Source organism: Notechis scutatus, chromosome 4, assembly GCF_049901735.1.
Source record: "Notechis scutatus isolate UNSWTSFEM ecotype Mainland chromosome 4, rNotScu1.2, whole genome shotgun sequence".
In the NCBI taxonomy this organism is placed as follows: domain Eukaryota; kingdom Metazoa; phylum Chordata; class Lepidosauria; order Squamata; family Elapidae; genus Notechis; species Notechis scutatus.
The window spans coordinates 94439196-94462513 of NC_142012.1; the positions used below are offsets into that span (position 1 = coordinate 94439196).

General features: G+C 38.7%; 1 protein-coding gene across 1 annotated transcript in view; it reads left to right on the top strand.

The window, feature by feature from the left end:
- The first annotated feature begins 275 nt into the window (after nt 1-275).
- Nucleotides 276-23318, top strand: part of PCDH15 (protocadherin related 15) — a 755413-nt gene continuing 732370 nt past the window's right edge. Inside the window, exon 1 of the mRNA XM_087964118.1 lies at nt 276-761. The gene's annotated coding sequence lies outside the window, so the exon portion shown is untranslated. The remainder of the gene's footprint in view (nt 762-23318) is intronic.

Here is a 23318-nt window from a genome sequence, read left to right on the forward strand (position 1 = left end):
CCGGCTGCGGCGGCTTCCCCTCCTCCCCATCCCCCGCCCCTATTTCCCATGCTGAAGGGCTCCCTCTCTCCTCTCTCTCTCTCCCTCTCTCTCTCTCTCTCTCCCGCTCGCTTTGGAGCAGGCGCCTCTCCTTCGCTGCGGTGGCTTCTCGCTTAGTCTTGAAGCTCCCCTCCGCCGGAGTTGATCCGGCCGGGGCGAAGCGTCCCCCTTCGCCTTCCCCGCCGAGGCAACCTCGCGACGAGTGTATGTGAGGCGCGTGCTCCTCCTCGCCGCCTCGGAGTCCCTCCTTTTTTTTTTTTTAGCCTTAAAGTTTTTTTTGTGTGTGCTTTTTTGGTTCCCCTCACCTCACCTTCTTCCTTTGACAGCGACTTTCCTCCTCCTCCTCCTCCTCCTCCTCCTCCTTCCATTCTCAGACAGACCCACATTTCTAGGCAGCCAATACCGGGCTTGGCAGCGGAGAGGGCTGAGTCGGCAGCGGCGCCACTTTTTTTTTTTTTTTCTTTCTTTCTTTCTCCTTCTCCTCGGACTCTTCCTCTCGGAGAGGCTCCGGAGCTCTTTGCCCGAAGCCGGGAAGCTACGAACCGAAGAGGGGTGTGTGTGTGTGTGTGTGTGAAGATGAAGGGCGCCGTCGACGGCGTTTAGGCTCTCCTGGAAGGCGAAGCCGCCTGTGGAACGAACGGAGGACCCTCGGCCGCTTGGTGAGGGAACCAGCAACCGCTGCTTGAGGCGACGATTCTGTGGAGGCGACTAAAATTGGAGAGGTAAGCCCCCCCTCCTCCCTCCTCCGCCGTTTCTCTTTCAGGTGGAGAGCGAGATGCCTCACTAAGCTTTGGCGGCTTCCTCTTCGATTCGTGCCTGGAATTGGTGTTTTCTACCTTTGGAGAGGCGCCGCCTAAAAGTTAGTAGGGTCCCACTTCGGCTTTCTGTCCCTTTGCTGGAATGCCAGATGCCACAATGCAAAATCGAGGTGGTGTTTTGTTTTTTGTTTTACTCCCCAAGCGACTGAGGCGTCTTGCTGAGAAATGCACCTGAAAGTCATCTAGCCCAACCCCTGCCAAAGCCGAGCCCAGCCTACCAAAGCAGATTCGTTTATGTTGTCAAATGAGCCCAGTTCTGTTAATAACCTGGGTTTGGGGAGAAGGGGATGGAGTTGCTTAAGAGGGGCCTCTAAAAGAAAGGATGCTGTTGGCAACCAGAAGACTGGCAAATTGTTTTATTTTCTTCCATATGCCCCTTTGCCCTGACAAAACTTTCCTCCCCTTTTCCGCCTTTGTAGGGATGGCTGTTCTGTAATAAAATGACAGGTTTGCTTTTTAAGCATTGTTGGCTTTGACAATATATTTCCCATCTCCCAGGCCACTGTTGAACATCTAATGCAGGCAGCATAGACACATCACCATGAGATAAAAGGCTGAAATCATCTCCTTAGTTTGTTCTGAAAGAGACTACTTGTTTAGTGTTAATCCTATCTGTGCGTGGTTTTTTAAAAAAGGAATAGGAGGGTAATAGGTGGAAGGTGTGAGGTTTTGGATAAAGCCAAGGGGTCACAGGAAATCTAAAGAGGCATGACTTTTCTCTTTTTCAGGAGCTTTTGTGGCAGTGGTGAGGTTTTGTGTTATTCTTGCAATACTTGAATAAATCTACAGCAAAGTACCCCATGTTGCTACTAAAACAAATCACTGGGAGAGTATGTATACACTGTGTAAGTCTAATTCTGCTTCTGGAGCAAACGTTGTGCTATATGCCATGGCCTAATAGCAGAGAGAATATTAATATCTGCATAAGGTAATTAGCCAGAGAAATGAACCAGCTAATGTTCTGTTCTTCTAGTACTTGAAGCAGTAGAGAGGCTGCTGTTACATTTGATTCCTGAAATTATATGTAGGGTATGCTCGCTATATTCCCTGTTGCCCCACAGGTGGCATTTCTTCTCAGATCTCTGTGCACTATGAAAAAATATGAGGGACTAGTTGATTTTGGCTCTAGTCTTGTTTTAACTGTGGGAGGGTGAGCAAGAAGTGGAAACTTCTTGGGGAAAAAACATTTATTATTCTGGATTTACAATACTACCAGTACAGTACCTTATTTTCTTATACTTGGAACCATACACAGATGATGTGACAGTTACTGCGATTTGTGCGTAATATTTTCTTGGTTTCTTTGGTCTTTGAATTCTGAGCTTTTGACTTGATGAAGCTTACTGACAAAATACATAATCATGTTTCTTCTCTGAGCAGCCCAGTAGATCATTAAAATATGGATGAAAAGAGCAGGGTTCTAGTTGATTCAAACTGTAGTAAAATAATAGGCAATTTTGCTTTGAAATAGGAAATGGTTTCTCAAATAAGTTAGAAGTTTTAATGAACACTCTGTCTTATCTGAACAGAAGATTTACACTGATATAGTTCAGGACATGTTTTTTCAAAAGTAAGTCCCAAGGATTTTAATGAGACTCATGCCCAAGTAGACATAGTATCTTATTTTGTTTGTTTTTTTAATAGTGTGAAATTTTGTAACATTTACTTTGTATATCTTAGAATAGCCAGTCTATTGGTGTTTATTTAGAAGTAAAATAAAGAAAAATCAACTCACTTTAAAAACCATTTTGTATCATAAGAAGTAAATGGAGAAGTTACTTGTATAGAAGCCCTATGGTATTTTTCTTTTCCTAAAGAACAACCCCTCCCCCATCTATTATAAATTATTAATTTTACTTTTGTATGGAAATATGGAATATGGGAAAATAGATATAATTATAGTGAATCTGAGGGAATGAATTGAATTTACGTTTTATAACTACAGATTACAAATTCATAGTATTATGTTCCGGTACTATTAACTGGATTATGATTATGATCAGACAACTAGTCTAAAAACTTACTTTGCTTATATGCATATTTAGCTCATGTAAGAGAATTTGGCAACTTTATTTGCATTCTATTATATAGTCCAACAAAAAAGTAATGGTAAAGTAGCCTATTGCTAATTATACAATGTAACATACTAATTAGCTGTAGTAACTGAAGTAATAATATTCGGTAATATGGTAGTGAGAGGGCTAACTGATAACATCTAGTACTGGACTGACCCAACTCTTTTTAATCCAACATTTTTAGTTGGCATTGGTAACATTCAGATGTGTTGAATGTGTAATATTTTATTTAATATTAAATGCACTTAATAGAGACTTGTAAGAAAGCATGGTGCACAACTGTGAAAAGTCTAGAATAGAGTGGAGCAAAAGAAAACATATATTGGGAAAATACTGTTTAAAAGATTATAGTAAATAAACATATTATTTTGGTTTGTATTGGAAGCTCCACTTAAGCCATCCCCTTGAAAGTATGTGATTTATGAATCATACATTAATTCAATTAAATACATATCTTCACAAGTGCTTAAAATGTCAACATGGCCTGATGTCCAAATTTGTTATAACTATGATATCTTATATATTGTATTTCTGGTTTTCTTTCCCCAAAATAGTACCTCTTTCAGTAAACTTTTCTTTACTCTTTTTTAAAGTTACAAATGCACATCTTTATTACTACAAATAGTTGAAGGGAGGAAACTGCTTTCGTTTGGCAAGATTGATGTCAGGCTCCAAAAACCAAGAAGGACACATTGATACTCTTCTAAACACTTTCCTTTGTTGTTCCTCACCTGTAATACGAAATCTTGCCAACTACTTACAAGCAACATATACTCTGGGAACTGCTCAGGAGGAGCTATCTTAACTTTCTTTGCTCCTCTGAAATGGACTCAGTCACTTATTGGAATCCAGACAACATTCCATCATAATAGAACATTCCTGGAGTATATTCCAGTTGAAACTACTATATCAGAATGGACTTCAGTTCTATTTCTTGTCATGTCTACAGCAGTTTTCCTGCAAGGAAAAAAATACTCAGAGATGATAGTTGAGTCAACAATACTAGAGGATAACTAAAATCACAAGAGCTTTTGCTCACAGTGAGGACAGAAGTCCCTAACCCAGTCCCATTTATTGTACAATGTGACCTTGTTACACAACGCGCCGGCCCCACAAGTCTATCATACTACATTGACATGAAGTTATTTTCTGTTCAGAAGTCTGACAGCCCACAGGTAGAAACTGTTTTTCAGCCTGTTGGTGCAGCTGGCTATGCTTCTATACCTCCTACCCGATGGAAGGAGAGTGAAGAAGTGCTGACCAGGGTGTGAGTCGTCCCTGAGGATTTTCCTCACTCTTCTAAGGCAGCGAGCCCTAGCAAGGTCATCTAGTGGTATCAGGGAACAGCCCACAATGTTTTGTGGTGCTCACCACCCTTTGCAATGTCTTTCTATCCGCGGCTGTCAAGCCAGCATACCACACTGTAATGCGATATGTGAGGGCGCTATCTTATTGTGGACTGGTAAAAGGAGGTCATCAGTCATTGTTCCACTTTATTCTTTCACAAAACCCTAAGGAAATGGAGTCTCTGTTGGGCCTTTCTGGCCACCTGGGTTGTGTTGATTTTCCAGGTAAGATCTTCTCTGAGGTAGACTCCCAGGAATTTAAAGGAGGAAACTATTTCCACACAGCCCCACTCAATGTAAAGTGTTCCTCTCTCTTCTTCTGGAAGTCTAACACCATCTCCTTTGTCTTGCTGATGTTTAGGTGCAGGTTGTTTTCTAGGCTCCATGAGGATAATTTTTGAACCTCCCTCCTATGCGCTGTTTTGTCTCCACCTGTAATGAGACCCAATACAGTAGTATCATCTAACGCAATGCTTAGCTGTGTCCATTACATAATTAATGTATCATTACTGATATGTGTGAGTTTGTGTGTTCTTCAAGAAATTTAATATAATGATCTAGTTAGATGTGGAGCTTGTGACACTAGAGTAGTTTTAGGGTACAGCTTCTAATATCCTACAGCACTGGCCATAATAATAAATTACAGTTTAAACATTCTGTAGGACTATAGCTCTTTGCAGCTACTTTAAAGCTCACTCTCCTTCAGCATTTTAAACAGAAATATATGATCACTAAAATATTGACTTAGGTGTTTAAGAAATTGTTTTAGGATAATCTATTTTGAAGTGGCTTCTCCTCTCATAATAGTTTCCTGAGAGTCCCATGAGAAGAACAATTGCTCTAGAAGCTAAATATTATGAGTTTCAAGTTCTATCTATTTTGCAGGTTCTTAATAAGAATAAAATACTACCAGGAATTCGAACATTCAGAATTTTTGTTCATTTGGCACCTCATTATTTAATAAACCTAAATCTGTTTCCAAGGTGTAAATTTCTTTGTCCCTCCGTTGAGTAAGAAGTTATCCATGTACAGATCCTCTGATAATATGGGGAAAAAGTAACATATTTCTCAGTACTTGCATGTTTGGTAAAAGACTTCAGAAGTGTGATGCTTGCTCTCATTTTCACAAATTATGAAAAAAAAGTCAACCTATTTTCTAAAGCGCCTGTAGGCCAGACAAGGAATAATGGAATGATGGATGGAAACTGAACAAGGAGAGATTTAACCTGGAAATAAGGAGAAACTTTGTTCTTTGTGAGAACAATTAACCAAGGGAATAGCTTGCCCTTGGAAGTTGTGGGAGCGCCATCACTTGAGACTTTCAAGAAGAGATTGGACTGCCATTTGTCAGAAATGGTGTAGGGTCTCCCGCTTGGGCAGGGGGTTGGGCTAGATGACATACAAGGTCCCTTCCAACTCTGATTATCTGTTATCTGTTAAGAAACAATTGACATAATACCTTCTTCCTATGGCAACACACATTAACAGAGGGTATCACTTCTCAACATAGATGATGACTCAATGAATTGGTGGTAAAGATCCACAAATAATGTCTGGCAGGTAGTTAAAAATATCTTATAAAATGGAACCTGAAAACTAAGGAAGACTGGAGCAAAAGGTATACTACTAACCTTTGCTCACAAGAGGATGTTAATTTCTTCGAACAGCCAAAAACTGTAAGGAAAACAATCCAGTGAGATCTATAAGAGTTAAATTAAAGTGTAAGCGTCTCAAATGTCTCTTACTGCATCTTTGGCTGGTTTTAGAATTATTTTGCCTAAGGTCTGATGTGATCCAGTGTTTCACTATCAAAATAACTGCATACTGAGCCGAACATAGAATGTTATATGCTGTTATTCTTCCTTAGTAACTTCTGTTGATTTTGTACATACTTCTAAGTTGTATTTATATGAAATGTTCCATGTAAAGTACTTATTTACCCAGAGTTAAGATACTATTTGGCTTGCTTGCTCTTTAAAAGTGTGTTATTGAAAAGCTTGTGATAAAATAAAAAAAAATCTATTTCATCAGGTGATTGAAAGTTAATTAAAAAGATTTATTAAAGGTATGCATAGCTTGCTGTTTTATGTATGACATAATACTATAAATCTATTGGTGGAAAAAGCTATGGGTGTTTTGCCAAAGACTGCAACCAAATTAAGCAAAAAAATAAATAAATCCTCAATTTCAGATTTAGCTAAATAAGAAGAGAAAAACTTGCTTATTGTTACTTTATAGAAATACAGTTGGAGATACAATGTTTCTTAAGCTCAATGTGCTAATTTCTGGATTTCAGATGAAGACTGCCTTCTACAAAGATTTAGGTAGTAAGAGATAACAGATAATCAGACTTGGAAGGGATCTTGTAGGTAATCTAGTGCAACCCCCCGCCCAAGCGGGAGACCCTACACCATTTCTGACAAATGGGAGTCCAATCTCTTCTTGAAAGTTTCAAGTGATGGCGCTCCCACAACTTCCGAGGGCAAGCTGTTCCATTGGTACTTTTTTTTTTTTTGCTACTTGGGAGCCTAGCACTAATATACTCAAAGAATAGTGTGTTCTGGATTGACTCTTAATGCTGTAGGGTTTTGCCTTGATACTTGGAATGCTGCCAGCAAGCTGGACATTCTTGGTACATGTGATTCTCTCTCCCTCCCTTTCTAACAAAGCATGTGCAGATTGCAAGAAGGATAAACTTTCTGTTTTAGTTTTTTTTCCCCAAAAGGCGACTGGACTGTTTTTTTTTTTACTTGAGGAAGAAGAAGAAAAAAATGTTTTACTTCTCATCTTTTATCCCTCTTTCAAACCAATGGTCCTCTCTATCCAAAATGTGGACTTTTTTTTTCTTCAAAAGGCAACTGGACTTTTGAAGAAAGAGGAGAAGTGAAATATTTTTCCTTGAGGAAGAAGTTCCTTGGCTTAAAAAAAGAAAGATCAAATCAACTTATTAAGAACTACCATACTTTAAAAGGCTAATGTAAATATGTAGGTTGTGGTGAACATGGAAGCTATTCACTATTTTATCTTGTCTAGTATTTATAGTGTGGTAGGCCTGCTGCTAGTTCCTAACTCCTATTTTGCTTGCTAAGAGAAGAAAATAAACTGATGTAGAACGCCATTTTTCTGTGTGTATATAACTGTGATTCTCTTGAGCAGAACTGCAAGTTGAGAGGTAATGGAATTGTGAGTGGAAGGATATGGACTCTTCTTACATTATGAATTTAATATTCATAGTCTGTTAGGAGTATGATAAATAGAAAGAATTTACCTGAATGGTAAAGTATAGATTTGGGAGTATAGATTTAGTCCCAGTTGTTTTTTGGCCAGTAATATTGGAACAGGTATGTATTTTGTAAAATAAGAGTTGGAGCCCCGTTGAAGGGGGAAAAAAAGGTTTTTTAGAATTTATTAATCCTTACATTTCTTCAGTATTGGAGAAGGCTATGAAAGGTCATTAATAAAATATTAACAAAATATTAATAAATTTACATACAGTGGTCTTCAATTAGAAATGTGTTTCTAGGGATAGAATATTCTTAAGTCTTTCTGAAAGTGTCTAGTTGCCAAAACAACTAGACACAGAGACAGTTTTTTTCCCCTCGTGCCATCACTCTGCTGAACACCCAATCCCAATAGTCTAAATATATTTATCCGTAGAGTATATCTGTATTACTAGTATCCTTTTCATCTTTTCTACTTACTCCTCCTATCGGTATCATTATGATTATTATTACTTTGTTGCTTTGTATGTATACGAACTTATGCAAGACAACTTACTTGTGTGTCTAATCACATTTGGCCAATAAAGAATTCTGTTCTGTTCTGTTCTTCTCTGGTTGAATCTGTTTCCATTCTGTTCCATTCCATTCCATTACTGCTTTTAGCCAACTATGCTGGGGAAAACTATAGTACTAAGTCATAATGCACTAAGTACTAAGTCATAAAGTAAAATAAAATTTCTAATGATGCTGCTGATCCTGAGAAACAGGAGAGGTTGCTGTAAAATTATTCCTGTTTCTAAATAATGTTAAAAACTCCTTTGCATACCCTACATGAGTACAAGACTCATCTCATTAAAAATGTCTATACAGAATGTTCTACTTATAAACAGGTTACATTCCAAGAAGCTGTAGATCTGCCTTGTCCAACAAGCATAAAACACATGGATGATGCAGTTCTTGCTTTGCACATGTAATGGCATCATGGCTAATCTGATGAAGATGGCATAGGGTCATCCTCTCAAGTTGAAGCGACGTGTTTCCAGTGGGGTTTGGGTGGTGATAGGAGGGAATAGGGAGGGGTGGGTAGAAGAGAGTTGGGTGTATATGGTAGACTGGAAGCTGGCCCTTTCCTGCTTTCTCCCAACTTTCTTTCCTGCTTTGTCTCATTGCTGCCCCTCAGGGTTCACTGGACCTATCAGGTTTTGCCATTATGCTGCAATGAGAACTGTACTGCACCTATCTGCAACTCCAGCCTATAGGGTCCTGAGGATCAGGAGAGGATGAGAATAGGTTAGTTTCCGGTGCATCTTTTTCCACCTTTTCCTGACTTCTGGGTGTGGAGAAGTTTGTTTGTATTGGCAAAAATTCACACATCAACATTCATTAGTAGAGTAGTATTTGTACTTGGCATTCTGTAATAGTACTCATTTATGACACATAAGAGGTTCCAGCTTAAAATGGATTCTTGGAACTACCTGATGGAGCATGAAAACCTTTGGCATGCACATGCACACTGGCAGCTGAGTTAAATACCAGCATTTGTTCTGTCTGATGTACAGAATAATTCATTAGCTTTCACTGCCAGCACAAAAACATATTCTTCCCTTTTTTTGGTGAAGATAATAATAGAAAATCAATTATTTCACCAACATGTAGACTTGCAAGTGTACTCCAGATTTTAGAGTCCATGTAGAAGAGAGTATATTATATTTATAGCTTAGAGCTGAACTATTGAGTGCTTGGTTGTTTGCTTGCAAATATCTTATTACCCAACTAGGTGATATAATCAGTGTGAGAAAATATGAGATTTGTTACCTGTTAATATACAGTAAACTTGCTCTGATAGTTTTGGTGGGAGTGTAGTATCCTCCTTAGAAGTTTCTTGATTACCTGGCTTCTGACTGATGGAGAGGAGGTGTTCTTTTTGTCCTCTTTGCTTTTTATTGTTTCATTTGAACGGTATGTAAGTATGCTTTATTTCTCTGTGTTTGTTGATGGCTGATTTGTCTGAATGCTAAGCTTCCAGGAATTCTTTAATGTTTTTAGATTTTAGCTTGGTCTCAGATACTTTCCCAGTCAAAACTAGGGTTGAGTCTGTCCATGTAGGGTGAGATTAAGGAGTTCTCATTGTGTATTCTGACTGCTAATTGTTGTTCATGGATGTATTGCTGATAACTTTTGAAACAAATAAGACAGATAGTTCTCAGTTTACAACCATAATTGATGCCAAAATTTCTGCTGCTAAGTTAGACTGTTGTTAAGTCAATTTTGCCTCATTTTTTACTTTTCTTGCCACAGTTATTAAGTGAATCACTGCAATTAAGTTAGTAACTTGGTTGTTAAGTGAATATGGCTTTCCCATTGATTTTGCTTGTCATAAAGCTGTAAAAGGTGATTACTGGGTCACTGAAATGCTCATAAATGTGAGTTATTTGCCAAGAATTTTGGTCATATGACCATGATGGGGATACTGCAACGGTCATAAGTGTGAAAAACTTTTTCATGATGTTTTCATGATGTTTTAACTTCGAATAGTCACTAAACGAAATTTTGCAAGTTGAGGATTACCAGTAGTGTATCCAGTTTATGGAATCTACTGCTATTAATATATTACAGAGGCACAATGTTGAAAAGGATAATTTAGAATACTGAATCAATATATTGCCTTAAATTATGAATTCAAAATTGAAAATCCCCAATAATTGGATATCAAATTTTTACTTGTTATTAGATCTGAAGAGAGTCCCCATCAAGTGGAGTTTAATCATTTCTCTGAGTAATTGGTACCACTGTTGAGCTATTTGGATCCCTCCCCCATCTGTTAGAATCAGTTTTCGTGTAACTTAAATCCATTATTTTATAATTTGCATATAATACAAAGAGAGTTATTATGAAAGTGCTTTGATTTTCATCTCTAAGATGTATTTTTAGGTATCTGGAAATATTACCACGTGTTGTCTGTCTTCTTTCTCCAAGGCTAAATATTTTTTATTCTTTCAATCTTTTTCACTGGTCTGAGTTTTATAATCTCCTGATCATACAAACTTCTGTAGAATCAGGTGAGCTCTTACATCCATTGATTTGTAAACTATAGTTGATACAATTTGAAATTCAGTTTGCCTTGTATCTATGTATGCCTTTCATGTATTCCTATACATACAATGTACTAGTATGTACAAGTAGTACAAATGTACTACCTATACTAGTACATTTGATTTCTGTTCATTAAATGAGATTTGCATTGATTTTATTTCTATGCCCTATTAATAATGCTTTGAATTTTATTTCTGTCTTTTAAGGAGTTATCAAATTATCATGTTATTGAAAACCATTTTTCCATCATTTTCATTCACCTACTCATCAGTAGGGCAGCATGGTGGCTCAGTAGTTAAGACACTGGGCTTGTCATAAGGAAAGCGGGCAAGATCTGAGCTCTACATGATGGGGTGAGCTCCCATCCTTGCTGGAGCTCCTGAAGCTCAAAAGCATGTAAATGCAAGTAGATAAATAGGTACCACTTCAAGGGGAAGGTAACAACACTCTGTGACATGCTGGCCACATGACTGTGGAAATATCTTTGGAAAGTGCTGGCTCAGTGGCCTTTAAACGGAGATGAGCACTAACTGCTATAATCAGCAGTGACTAGCAGAGCAAAATCTGCAGGGACTCCTTTATTTTTACTTTTATTGATCAGTACATTTATAAAAGCACTAAAGAATGCAGAGTCTAGGTCTTAAACTTATGGCATTCTGCTTCAAACCTCCCACCAGGAACTGTTGATGACTGTTCCTTGAATATGAACCTTGAGCTAGCTGTGCATCAAATTGATTGGCATGACATCTGACCAATTTGTATTAACTTTCAGTTTGTGAAAAGCAAGGTGTAGTTGAAAGAAGTCTACTAATAAAATCACAAGTATATAATATTATTGAGCATGTCAGACCCAAGTTTATTCATAATGCTTCCACAATATGCATGAATATAATATAAAACCTATATTATGACAAATATGATCTTGCTGACAAGATAAATTTAATGCTATGTTATCATATGCACACAGAGAAGGAAAATTATAGTATAAAGTAAAGATTTTGAAGACAATTACTGTATTTTTCCAAAAAGACATCAAGGGAGTTTCAGAGAATGTATTCAAAGGATACATTTCAAAGAATGTATTGAAAATTATAGGCTTGTTCAATTTGTTTAGCATATATACACAAATTTTACAACAGGGTGTATTTACTGAAATAGAAGCAAAAAATTGTGAATTCTACTCACTATTCATGATGAGATGTTAAAGTTAATTTGCAAAATGTCTACGTATGATACCATCCTGACATTTCTATGTGTCAGCTTTGATTTTATACATATTACAATGGCCAATGGTCCTTTTACATGAATGAATTATATGGTATTAAATATAATAAAACTATATTATAACTATAATAATATAATGTAGTCATATACATTGAAACTGGAATTAATAAAAGTCATATAGTCCTTGATCCATTGTAATTTTTGTCCTACTTTTATTTCACACCATTGAAGTTTACTCCACTAATGCATATATAGTTGTATGGTTAATTGCAACTAATATTCTGTCTTCCATTTTACATGAAATTGGAATTAACTAAGTATACCCTCTAAGTATGAACACTTGATGAATCTCTTTTTTAAAAATTGAAGTAAGTTGTGGATGGTTCTACTCATCCCCTTAAAAAGTTGTGAATACTGAAGATGCATAAATGAGCAATGGTTAATTTAAATCAGTGCATATGATGGAATATAGTAAGGAGGTGGATTCCCAGGTGGGAGGAGGGTAAATTCCAGAGAGGGAAGAGGGAAACTCAGTTCAGATAATATGGTTGAGAGAAAGAGAGTGAAGACAGACCCTCCCTAATAATTTACAGAATATATTGTAGGTACAGCTAGTAAAGTGCTCAGTCTGGAAAGATTCTGTCCACAGGTATGAAACATAAAGAACTCAGCTTGTGAAAACTTACCACATATCTTTCTTGGTTTTGAACCTGCCAGCACATTTTTTTACAAATACAACCAACAGAAAATATTGTTGATTATATATGTTATGTTCAGACAAGTGTGGATTTTCTACCAATTGTATATTCTCTAGATCAGGGGTCTCCAACCTTGGCAACTTTAAGCCTAGAGGACTTCCACTTTGAAGTCCTCCAGGCCACATGACAACTTCAGTCCTCCAGGCCACATGACGACTTCAGCTTTGCTGGCTGGGGAATTCTGGGAGTTGAAGTTCTCCAGGCTTAAAGTTGCCAATATTGGAGACACCTCATGTAGATCATGGTGTCAAACTCGCAGTGTCATGTTACCATCACATGATGGTGGGTGTGGCTTGCTGGTCACATGACTGGTGGCATGGCTTGCTGGTCACATGACTGGGTGAGTGTGGTTTGGTACCTGGCAAACCAAATACAAGTGTTCCTCACTTAATGGTCGGTTGCTTAGCAAGTGTTCTAATTTATGACTGGCCTCCCTAGAACTACTTGACCTGTTTTGGGAGTTTTGACAGCCATGCACACACATATACACACGCTCCCATCTCCCCTCTTTCTTTGTCCCTTTTTCTTTCTTTCCCTTTTCTTTTTCCCTTCTTCCTTCTTTCTTTCTCTCTCTCTCTCTTTCCTCTCTCTTTCCCTCTCTCAGGCTCACCCCATTGACTTCGTGCACTGCTCTATTTGGACTTGCTTGGGCAGGTGCCTCCGGTGCAAGGGGCTCAATGGGGTGGAATGCGGCACCGGAGGGATGTTTGGAAGGAGAGCAAAGCCACTCTGGCTTTGCTCTCCTTTCCCAATGCTGCGTTCGGGGCGACACCCCACCACCCCAAACACGGTGGCGGCGGGATGTTTGAAAAGGACAGCAAAGCCACTCTGGCTTTTCTCTCCTATTCCCAACGCTGTGTTCAGGGCGGAGCTCCTTGCACCAGAGTGTGCAAGTCAATGGGATGAGCCTTGCCTTGAACGCGGCAGCGGCGGGATTTTTTCTCACCCCTGAATTGTGCCCTGCCGCTCACCTCCAGTGCCCCCCTGCTGCCTCTTAGTGCCCCCCTGCCAGCCCCCTTGCCTCTCAGCATCCCCCCTAAGGCATCCTACCGATGTAGATCCATTAGGAACCACTGATGTAGATCCATTGGGAACCTTTATCAGATCATTTTAACTGGTTTTTTTAAAGTCTACCTATTTAGGGGTTGACATGGCTATGAATTTTAAGATGAATATAGCAAGAGATCTGACCAGGATAATGGAGTATATACAGAACAAATTTAGATTCTAACTTCAGCTGAATTGAGTATCTAATTAAGCATATGGCATGCTGCATGCATAGGGCTTGATAAAGTCTGGAATATATTCATAATTGGGTTAGACAGAAAATCTTGTGTTGTTTCAAATGGAACAGTTTTACGATCAACAATGACATATCCTAGAACAAGAAGCTCTCCAGAACAGGATAGAATACTGAGGTATGGACAGAATATGCATAAAATCCATAAAATTTAGCTAATTCGATGTGAAAACATGGACTTATGACAACATGTTAGATGAAACATCTTTACCAGACTCTCTTGTTTTTAATGTTGTTATTTCTTTTCCTCAGGAAAAAAAATCCAAAGTACAGTTCTCTCTTATTAGAGAAGCTAATAACAAATAAAACTTAATTCTCTGTGCCAGAGTATTGATTAAGGCTTTCTTACTGTTCCATTATACTGTCTTTCACTTCTTGTTTAAATGGCGTATTTGCTGCTAATGCACAGAATGCAATAAAAAAGATAAAACAAAAATCTAATGGGTTATCCACTGAAGTGCTATTCTGCAAGACCGTGTTTTCCCTTTTGTATTGCTTCTCAGTGAGCATGGATCAATATAAAACAAAAACTTTTAATATCAGCAGGAAAAAAAAATGCTGGTTTTAAATCTTCAATTTAATTTAAACTTCCCTTTAATCCTGTGTGATACATTACCATCTAAACAATAGTGCAAATTCAATTAATGCACCATTAGAACTGTATTTTGAGCACACCATTATCTAACATACATTGAGCTGTATATTCTGTACGCTTATTTGTAATCCAGAGGTTCTAAAACTTTGTAGATTCATGGCACTTTTTGTGGCTCAGTAACTTTTTTGTGGTGTTCTGGAATTCTGAAATCAAGCACACAATTTGGGAACCAAAGACAAACTCACAGGGGCACAGCTGGATAATTTAAATTTTTGAGGGAAACACAGTGCTAATAGGTTAAGTAGTTCACACAGTATCTGACAAACTTTGGTAATCACTCTTTTTTCCTTGAAAATTTAAAATTCCACAGTGTCTCTGTGAGTCATTTCATAATCTATAAGATTGTTGCCTTTAAAATATTCCCAAATAGGACCTTTCTCATGAGCAGCAACCATACTGATTCATTAGGTGAAATATGGCAATAATAGGATACACTGCCATGCTTAGTTTTGTTTTCCCTTTGTTTTTCAAGTAGTGAGTCTTTCTATGAGACTGATCAGATCAAGAAATAAAGTCCATGGAAGGCTCTTTACTCTTTCTGCTTGGTCAAGCCCCACCCTCATAAAAAGCAGTAAGTTTAGAATGAGCTGGAAGGGACCTTGGAGGTCTTCTAGTCCACCCTCCTGATGCCCTATACTATTTCAGATAAGTGACTATCCTAGTCTCTTCTTCAAAACATCCAGTGATGGAGTGCCCACAATTTCTGGAGGCAAGCTGTTCCACTAGTTAATTGTCTTCACTGTTCTGAATTTTCTGCCTAATTCCAGGTTGCTTCTCTCTTTGATTAGTTTCCAACCCCTGTTTCCAACCACCCTCTGGTGCTTTGGAGAATAATTTGACCCTCCTCTTCTTTGTGGCAGCCCCTCAAATACTGGAATACTGCTAACCCCTAATTCTTTTCCTTAGACTAGCCAAACCCAAATCGTGCAGCCATTCTTCTTATGGTTTAGTCTCCAGGCCTTTGATAATCTTAGCTGCTGTTCTTTGAACTTTTTCCAAAGTCTCAACACCTTTTTTGTAGTATGGTGATCAAAATGGTTGCAGTATTCCAGGTGTGGTCTTACTAGAGTTTTATAAAGTGGTAGTAATATTTCACATGATCTTGATTCTATGCCTAAGTTGATGTTTTTATTTACACGTGGGCATCATTTAATTATGAAGATGCTGAACAAGTGATAGTGATAACCAAACCTTGTACTTAAAACTGCCAGAACAGCCCTGCAATCATATGATCACAATTTGTGACCTTCGATGCCAGCATCCCACAAAGAAAATCAGTGATGAAGCTAGCAGGAAGTCAGAAGTTGCAGTTACGAAGTCTTTGCTTAAAGTATATAAAGCATTAAGTTATTAAGTTACTAAAAACATTGACCAAAGCAAAAAAAACCAAACCCACACAATCCTTGCTTAATGACAACCAGGACTGCCATAATTGTCATTGCTAAGAGGTACAGCCAATGTCTTATGACCATATTGTTTAATAAGGAGTTTCTTGTCTCTGCTAAATGAAGACTTTTGTACCTCTTATATGCCATAATCATTCTCTCTGAAGCTGTAAAGCCAGGGGAAATTCAAAGCAGAGGAAAATATGTTTGAATAAATTGGAAATTTATATTTTTTATCAAACTGCTATAAAGTAGTGTTGTGCATTCACCTGATTCAAAGGTACATGAATGGGACATAAATGTGGCATACTTTTAAGGAGTATTTTCCTCATTATGCGTGGTCTCTGGAAAACAGTATATTTGGCTTAAGGATTTGTGCTAATGCAGGTGGCTTGAAAAGACCTTTTTTTGCTTTGGTCAATGTTTTTAATAACTTAATAACAACTTAATGCTTTTATATGCAATGCCTTCTGTGATTATTTTTTATGTTTTTAGCATGTACATTTTTTTTGTAAGTAATTTTTCAGATTATTGAGTTAGAAAGAAATTGGCATTCTTTAAGAGGAATTGTCATGAAGGAATGGAGATCAGGAAATACCAAATCATGACAAAGAAATTAAGCACATTTTACAGAAGTCAAATATCTTGTTAGGTCTGGGCTGCTAATCAATAAGGAGTTTTAAAAATGGCATGACATACTGTTCTCTTTGAAGAAATATTCTGGCTTGAAAATAAATTACTCTCATAGAGTGGAAATTAATTTTATACTGAGTGTTCAAGGTACACAACATAGAAGTCAAATTTGCCTTTTTTAAAGTGACTCATTAATGCAATGCTGCTTGCTAGGGGGATTGGGCCTTAGAGAACATTTGCAGCTGAAAATAGATTATAGCAGTTGCCAGTATAATTGATCCACACTCAGCTTACATTTTGATAAGTGTTTGCTTCTGAAGTGCTAAATCAGGTAACTAGAGACTTTGGTGTGGTTAAAAAAAATCTTTTACAGAATAGGAGTATCAGCAAATAATGCTAACTAAATTTCACTAGCCTTCTGTTCTTATGATGAATTAGGTCTCCTATCCAGCAGCTTAAATATTCCCACTTTTAGATATATTGATGACTTTACATTACATATTCTTTCTGCCTTCCCTGGACTGTAGGAATATTATGAGCTAATAATGTTCAGGAAGTCACTGAAAAATGTATGTATAAATGTATGAAAGTTGCATGTATTCAGGTAGTCCTCAAATTACAATTCAATTCAATCAACAATTTAGTGACCGTTCAAAGTTACAAGGGCCCTGCAAAAAGGGATTTATGACCATTTTCCACACTTTTGACCTTTGCAGCATCTCTATGATCGTGCGATCAAAATTTAGACATTTGGCAACTGACTCACATTTTTGACCATTGTTCTGTCCTGGGGTCATGTGATCCCCTTTTGTGACCTTCTGAAAAAGTCATGGGGAAGCCAGACTCACTTAACAACTGTATTACTAATTTATCCACTGCAGTGATTCACTTAACAACTGTGGCAAGGAAGGTTGTAAAATGGGGCAAAACTCACTTAGTAAAAGAAATTTTGGGCTCAATTGTGGATATAAATCGAGGACTATATTTGTTGATTTAGGGAAAATAAAGTGAATATACTTGAATTATAACTGTTTTGTTCTTTTCAAGTAAGAAGTTGTAGGTTGCTGTTGTGGTTCGCCGGCTGCAGGTACAGACAGCTGAGGTCTCGGAGAGCGAGGACTCAGATGAGGGGCCTGCGTGTGATGCAGGGATGGGGCCAGGACCATCAGGGAGTGGAATGCTGCCTTCGGAGATTGTGGAGGCTGGCAGAAGTGATGAAGAGGTCCCCGAGGAGCCTGTGCCCAGTGCGTGTGCCTGCAGTGCTGCTCGAAGGAAAGAGCAGCTGCAGCAGCACAGGCGACTCACAAATAAGACTGCAAGGTAATGGCCCCTCCCTCAAGAGATAAAAGCCAGCTGAGAAACTGGAGTTCTTTGCAGGAAGCAAATACGTTTTTCCACTTAAGCCTTGTGGATGTTCGGAATATCTTGGTTGGTGTTTGGAGACTCTTTGTGTTTGAAATATTTCTTAGTAACTTTATCTAGTTTTTGGTAATGTTGCAATACCTTGGCAAGGCTCGTTCTTATCAGAGACAATTAGTTTGAAACAGCCTTTTAACCGCGAAGGAACAGAATTCGTAAAGAATCATTAAAAGGTTTTGCTATTACCTCTGTTTCATGTTTGTTTCCTTGGAACAAGGTTTGGGTCAGAACAGTTGCTTGCTGAATACAATATAATGGAAGTAAAGTATGCATGAAAATAATGGATTGCATAGTTTGTAATATCTGTTAACAGCAATACCAATGTGAGAAATCATGGTTTTTTGGTAATAAAAGTAAGTAGTCCTCTCCAATCACCTTTCTTCCTTTTTGATTAATGAGATAGAAAAAAAGGCTTCTTTCAATTTTGATTTAATCATAGTATATGATGCCCAATTCACAAAACTTGTTTATGTTGCTGCAGAAATGACTGAATACATTGTTGTTTCCATGATAACTGAAGTGTTTTTATTAATATATTGCAACTGCTGACAAAGAGAAAATAACTCTGTTAAGTATATGTAATAATTATAACCCTAAAATCTCCTGGAATTTTTCAGTTTATCAGTTTTTTTGTGGATCCATGCAGTTTAATGAAATGCCCTTGACCAAAGTCTGAAGAAGGATCTTTACATGATAGTTCCTTCTTGTGTATTATAGCAAGGATGACACACCTTTCTTAGTAAGTTAAGAAAGCATAATATGAGATTTATTCAATGCATTCTCACAATCTTGAAACAATTGTCTCTGGTGAGGAATTCAGAGGATAAGAATATGGAGAAGAACTTCATTTAAGAATACCTGTTTTAAACAGGCTGTTTAGTCAAATTCAGTCTGAAGATTGAAAATTCCCTAGTCCACTCCATTTGCAAACTGAAAATATTTGTAGAGAAAATGACTGAAATAACTGTATTAGATCAACTAAACAGTGTCTCTGGATAAGTATCATAGATAATGCAGGATAATGCCATATGTAAAGTAAGTCAGAAGTAAGTATTTTGTAGTCATTGCTACATGTCACCTCTAGTCCTTCTTTTCAGTAGACCAGCCATACCCAATTCCTGCAATCGTTCTTTGTGTGTTTTAGTCTCCAGGCCCTTAATCATCTTAGTTTGTCTTCTCTGCACTTTTTCCAAAGAATCAACCATCAACAATAAAGATGCAAGCAGTGAAGAAATATGCCATGTACAACACTTGATAGAACAGCCATGAAGCCCCTTGGAAAAATAAAGAAATGCCATGATGTGTCTATATCTACAAAGATCAGGATCAAGCAAACCATGATTTTCCCTGTGACATTCTATGGAAGCAAAACTTGGACTTAAAAGTCAGGAAGATTATTGTTGCCTTTGAATTTTTTGGAAAAGACCCCTAACCATTGCAATGTCCCACAATCACATGAGTACCATTTATGCATTTTGCAACATCCCTCTGCGGGGTGATTGTCATTAGCATACTTCAGAACCATGTCTTTTTCTGGTGGCAATAAGCAGAATTAATCCGATATAGTAACTATTGGCAACTTATTGGCAACTTAATCACTAGGTAATACAGTCATTAAATAAAAAATCACATGAACACAACTGAAAATTGAAGTAAAGTAAAATTGTAAGTCATGATCATGTGCCTTTTTAATTAATGACTGTTACTGAGTGACTAAGTTGCCAATCCCAATTGTAGTCACTACATGAAGACTACCCATATTACTGAGGGCATAGCAATGAAAATTCCCAGGAACTTAGTGATGGGACAGTATGTATGAGGGTACTTGCCCATGTACCTTACTTTTAAGAATTGGGATCTTTCTGTCATAATTGCTATTTGTCTGTATTTTCTTCTTCTACAGCTGTTGAATACTAGAAAGACTCAAGTGGTGAGAAAAGCATCTAGAGAACAAAAGATTCTTGTCAAGTTATTAAATATGAGAGAAAACATTTTTACTACTTAATTTTCTTAGTTGACAATTCAGTTGTAAGTTAAACAATAATAATGATTACAGTTGCCAATTGAAATCTGAGATTCAGTGATATCTCTAATGCTATGATGGCATGCATTGACCTTTAACACTGTAAAAATAGAATACATAGATTTAAAATACTAGAAAATGGCTGCAATTGTATATATTGTATGTATAGTCATAATAACATGACTACAAGATTCTGGATATTTTTTTAAAAAATGTTTCTATTGTAATAGTGAATAACTTATTGAAATAAGACAATAAAATAGTCATTCTTGCTTGCTTGCTTTTAAACTATTTTTTGAACTCTACTAAAGGATTTGAGATATGTGTTTAATTGGTCTTGGCAATTCATATTTTTTATGTAATGCACATTATTAAGGAAAATGCCTATTTATTAACATCATCTGGCAGCTTGTTAAAATGCATTGTGGTTTCTTCAGAAACAGTGTTTTACAAGCAGCACTTCAGACAAAATAGCAATAGCATTTAGACTTGTATATTAGTCCAGTGATCCCCAACCTTTTTGACGCCGCGGCCCGGTACCGGCATCAGCTGGGTGCCGCGGCCCGGTACTGGCATCAACTGGGCGCCGCCATCTTTTTTTGACGAAAAAGTGCTTCCAGTGAGCTTTCTACCGGAAAAGCTCACCGGAAGTCTTTTACCAAAAGATGGCGGCGCCACTTTGCAACCAGTGGCCCGGTAAGACTTGTTCCGCAGATGCGGGTCCGCGGACGTTCCGGCGGTGATTGGGGACCCCTGTATTAGTCCATAATGCTTTACAGCAGAGGTCCCAACCTCTGGGCTGCAGCCCACTACTGGGCCATTATCCTATTAGGAATTAGTTCATGCAAGTGGTTGGCTGGAGTGATCACGTGCGCACTGCCCCCCTGGGATGCATGCATGCATGCACTGGCCCATTGCTTGTGTGGTCCAGTTCTCCCATGAGCTGTTCAGAGCATTCAGTAGCAGGGAGGTGCTTCAGACTCTGCATGTCTAGGCTGGGCTTAATTTGTGGAATGCTCCTCCTCCTCCTCCACGGTGCTCCTCCCCAGCGTTCCCCAGTTTTTTGCTCAGCCTCGTGAGAGATAGGCAGTGCTTGTGATTCTTCCTTGGCCGAAACAGGAAAAATTATTTCCTTGCTAGCAGGTTTGAAAGTTAATCAGCTTGTCTTTAGAATCCTTTAGCCTTCTAATCGCATTGCGATGTCTCAACGTTGGCTCGCATTACAGAGATCGCTCGCATTACAGGGAAGCGCCAATTTGCACCCCAAAGCAGCAGGAGGCTTCGGCGCTGCTCCGTACCCACTCCCCACAACCAATCTTTCTACCCCTGCCATTCCGACAGATTGCCGCAGAGTTTCTTTTCCCGAACAGCGGCGTGAGCTCTTTGCTCCCAACAGAGTCGTATCGCTTTCCTTCCTCCTCCGAACGCCATTTGGGGTGGAGGATTCAATTGCTTAGTGCCTTCCACCCTTCCCCGCCATTTAGCCTTATAGGAAAAGCCATCGGAGGCTATTCCTTCACACGGCGGGAGTTTGCTGCTGGGGAGCGCGCCAAAAGATTAATGGCCGGAGGCCATCTTTTCTTACAGGGAAAAGATGGGGAGTGCGCCTGTATTTCATTTCGTGCTGTGTGAGGTAACTCTGTTCCGAGCAGAGGTTCCCTTCAGGAACACTGGGGACCATTATACCCTCGTCTTGGTTTTTTTCTACATTCGAGGCTATTCTTACAGTTAAATTGTTGGCTTAACGCTCACAGCCCAATCAACCCAGCGGCACAACAGCGAGCACCTAGGCCTTTGTCCGCCTGTGCAGGAAAGCTGTTGAAGGCCTCTACCTTATCAATCTGGGCCTTTAGGCATTCTCAATTTGGCTGTTTGGCTTCTCAGCACGTAACATCGTGCCACTTAATTAATATTCATATACATACTGCCATATATATATATATATATATACATACATACATACATACATACATACATACATACACATTAAGGCTGAACTATGCACCCTGACTAAAGTACTGACAGCCAACGGCTTCCACAAAAGCAAAATCACCAGCTTGATCCACAAAAACACACTGAAACATAATAGAGACCCAGAAGATGAACAGACCTATGGAACAGCTGTCCTGCCCTATATAAGAGGTACTACAGACAAAATTAGTAAGGTACTACACAGACATCACATCAGGACTGCCTTCAAAACAGACAGAAAAATAGCAGCCATCCTTAGAAACCCCAAAGATAAAATTGACCTGGAAAACCAAGGCATATACGAAGTCCCCTGTGCATCATGCCCAGCCACATACATTGGACAGACCAATAGAAGAATAAGTACCCGCCTGGATGAACACAAAAATGCAGTCAAAAAGCTGGAACACACTTCCTCACTAGTCCAACACATGGAAGCCACAGGTCATAGCATCAACTTCAATGGCACCAAAACCCTGGCCACTATAGAAAACCCCAGCCACAGAATCATCAGAGAAGCCATAGAGATTGAAAAAGACCAGAAAGCATGAATAGAAGAGATGATTCCACCAGACTGTCAATCATTTGGAAGCCTGCACTCACAAACAAAAAAATTTCCACACCACAAGCCAGGCAAACACCTGGGCACAAACAGATCCCCCTGATACCTCCAGCTCAAACACACCCCAACCAGGCACCCAGATGAAACCCAGCTTCCTAACTAATGATAGCCATCCATTTACCTGGAGCCAAGCTGCACTAAAGGCCTCCAATAAAGTAACACAATGTTGCCAGCCAATCAAGATACAAAAGAGCCAAAAACAGACAGAAGATATTAGAGACACCCTAATCAAGCAGAACACAGCAAACTCCGAGACCAATAAACACAGACCAAGACTCCCAACCAATCAGGATGAAGAAAAAACATCATTCTGGCACAGCAATAGGCTGCCCCAAATTTAAATCTGAAACCACTGTAAAAGTCTGACCCACAGACGGACACAATACAGAAGCCTGATGATGGCAGATGAGATTCTGCTGAAACGTTGCTACAACTTTAAAAGCAACTACAATGACGTGGGAGAATACCCGAACAAAGCTGAACACCATACATGTAAGTACCCATGAAAACTTAAGAAAACAAATATCAAACCACACGGGAGGAAATAAACAGCCAGATCAATATACCTACAGAAACTGAAACACATATAAACAGCACATATATATACCGTGTTTCTCACATAATAAGGCCGGGCCTTATTTTTTTGAGCCCCGAAAAACGGCTAGGCCGTCTTTTTGGGGGTAACTTAATTTCCCCCTTTCATCCTCATCTAGAGCGCCCGCGGGCAGCCTCGCCACCA